The 2,725-nt window shown below is 36.7% G+C and overlaps 1 pseudogene; it reads right to left on the bottom strand.

Annotated features, from left to right (window-relative positions):
* Window positions 1-557: 557 nt before the first annotated feature.
* LOC120189691 lies at window positions 558-1,881 on the bottom strand (annotated as a pseudogene).
* Window positions 1,882-2,725: the final 844 nt, after the last annotated feature.

Below are 2,725 nucleotides of genomic sequence, written 5' to 3'. Positions count from 1 at the left end.
TGAAACCATGAGAAAAAATGAGTGACTAAATACGTGGTTTATCCGATTATTTAATATGATAAATAATTATATTTTATTACAGTACAATCATTTATCATATTAAATTCATGTTTAAATTAGATGAATTCTAGAAGCATATAAGCAAAGTCATAATAAAATAAGATTCTCTAAACTCACCCGGGACCACTCAATGGATTCAGTGCAAGAGAAAGGGAATAAACCAAGCATATGCTTAACATGCAGAGCTTGCTCTTTGATTCTCTAGACTTGAGTAGCAAGCTTCTTCTACAAATGACATTTGAGAAAGATTTTCATTTCACATACATTAATTGTCAAATGCCAATATGGAAAGAATATGTCAGCTGGCAATTCACAATTACAACAAATCTGCAGATTCCCATGGCCAATATGTTGTTCCAGTATTATGCAGATGCATCCATGAGAAGATGAACAGTTTCAAGATTCCCAGAAAAAAGGTCCCATCAAAATCAGATGCCAAAACTTGAACACATGATTTATTTAGGTACTTGAATTTTCTCAGGCAAAAAAGAAGAGGATTACAAGAGATTCTCATGTCTTCATACTTCCATTAACAAAAACAGTAGTACAGGAGGTGGAGTTCTCAAAGCCTACATACAGTATTTTATCTATGTACACTATATTGCTTAACCAAACAACAATAAAGGAAGAAAGAGACCAAAATTAGAACTAATGGAAGACTGGTAGGTTCATGGTGGTTGATGGTCCCCTCCATGGGGGACCCTTTTGATAGGCTTATATTTACATTGATAAGCTCTTTTTTATTTATGGTATTCTTTTGACTGATGATAATTCCCAGCTCTTTTCAGTCCATTGAAATTGTTTCACCTCCATTCATGATTCCAGATCCATGGGTGCCCTGCATTTCACGAAAAGAAAGATTATTCTTAGCAATTTGATTCACTTTTTAGAAGAAAAATTTTGGGTTTTTAGATGAAAAAAATATTAAAAATTCAAGAACTTACTCAGGACTTGTTCTGCAGATAATCTCCTGGAAACATCTCTGCAAATCATCTTCCTCAACAAATCCTTAGCTTCGGAAGAGATCGATTTGAAAATCCTAGGAGGAAACCTCAAATTCCCTCTCAAAATAGTATCGAAAATCTCCTCGGCCGTTTCGCCGTAAAACGGAGGAACGCCGGCCAACATGACATACAAAACGACGCCGGCGCTCCAGACATCGACCTTCTCGTTATAACTCCTACCCATAACGACCTCCGGCGCGACGTAATACGGCGTACCCACCAATCCATCGGCGGTGCCGAGTTCGCCCAACCAAGTGGCGGAACCGAAATCGCCGATCTTTAAATTCCCCCGAAAGTCGAAAAAGATATTATCGGGTTTGATATCCCTGTGAACGACGCCGTACCTGTGACAATGGGCCAGACCCGACACGAGCTGTTTGGCGTAAGAAGCGGCCTTGGGCTCCGACAGGTGGTGTTGGAGGATCTGGTCGTAGAGGGTGACCGGCTGACAGAGGTCGAGGATGAGGTGTAGGGCGATTTCCGATTCGAACAGGTCGTGGATTTGGACGATGTTGGGATGGCGAGACAAGAGAGTCATGATATTGGGCTCGTTTTCCAGGCATTGACGGTCGGTGGGGTCGGAGAGGAGGCGTTTGTCGATGGTTTTGATGGCGAAGAAGGATTGGGTGATGGGACAAAAGGCTTTGGAGATGACGCCGAAACGGCCTCGACCGATCTCCTCGCAGGGCTGGTACTTGTTCTTCAGTGATTCGCTCAACATTTTTATGGCTGTGGGGTTTTCTCTCTGTTTTGGTGGAAATTTATTTGGTTTGTTTTTTTTTTTTTTGGGGGGGGGGGAGGGGGCTTGGTTTAGGGTTTGTCAGGGGAAGAGGGGTTTATAGAGAGAGGAAGGAAAAGGTGGAGGATTCAGATGAAAGGCAGTTAACACGTTTGTTTGTTTCAGGGGCTGGAAGTTAATACTACTTAGTCACTAGTAATTTAGTTTTCATCACTTAATTTTTATTTTTTTTGATAAATTATATATTTAGTATTTAAATTATTATTTTTATTTTATTTAAAATGAAACCAAAATTAAATATTTTTATTAACTTTGAGTAAGTACAAGGTAGTAAATATTCCAAGACAACTCTCAATTATTTGACATCACTCATACCTCTCACATTCTTGATAAATATGATTTTGAAGAAAATAGTTGGTGACTAAAATGGAATAAAAGCGGTAATTGAGGAACTAAACATGCAATTTACCTTTTCTTTAAATTATATCGAAAATACATTTTGGTTCTATTCTTATCACACGTTGTTACAAAATTAACGTGATGCTTAGTTTTACTATAAAGTAATGTGTCATCTTCATTAAAAAAAAATTAAAAATTATCATGTTAGTAATTTTGTTTACCTTTTAATAGTTGAAAAATAATAAGAAGTAAACTATGTATTTAGTCATCTACTTATTCTCACGATTTTGTTTTGGTTATTTAACTCTTTTTTTCTTTAAAATTATATATAATGTTACGTTTTGATTCCGTTTTAGTCGCTCACTGTTAAAAAGTTAACGATAATGCTAACATGTTATCATAAGGTAATATCACGCCTTCATTGAAAAATTAAAAAAATTACCACGTCAACAGTTATGTTTAATTTTTAACGGCTATAAAATAATATGTAAACTATGTATTTAGTCCCTCACTTATTATCGTG

This window comes from Hibiscus syriacus, unplaced genomic scaffold, assembly GCF_006381635.1.
Source record: "Hibiscus syriacus cultivar Baekdansim isolate YM2019G1 unplaced genomic scaffold, ASM638163v2 tig00116959_pilon, whole genome shotgun sequence".
In the NCBI taxonomy this organism is placed as follows: Eukaryota; Viridiplantae; Streptophyta; class Magnoliopsida; order Malvales; family Malvaceae; genus Hibiscus; species Hibiscus syriacus.
This window is presented reverse-complemented; position numbering and strand designations above follow the sequence as displayed.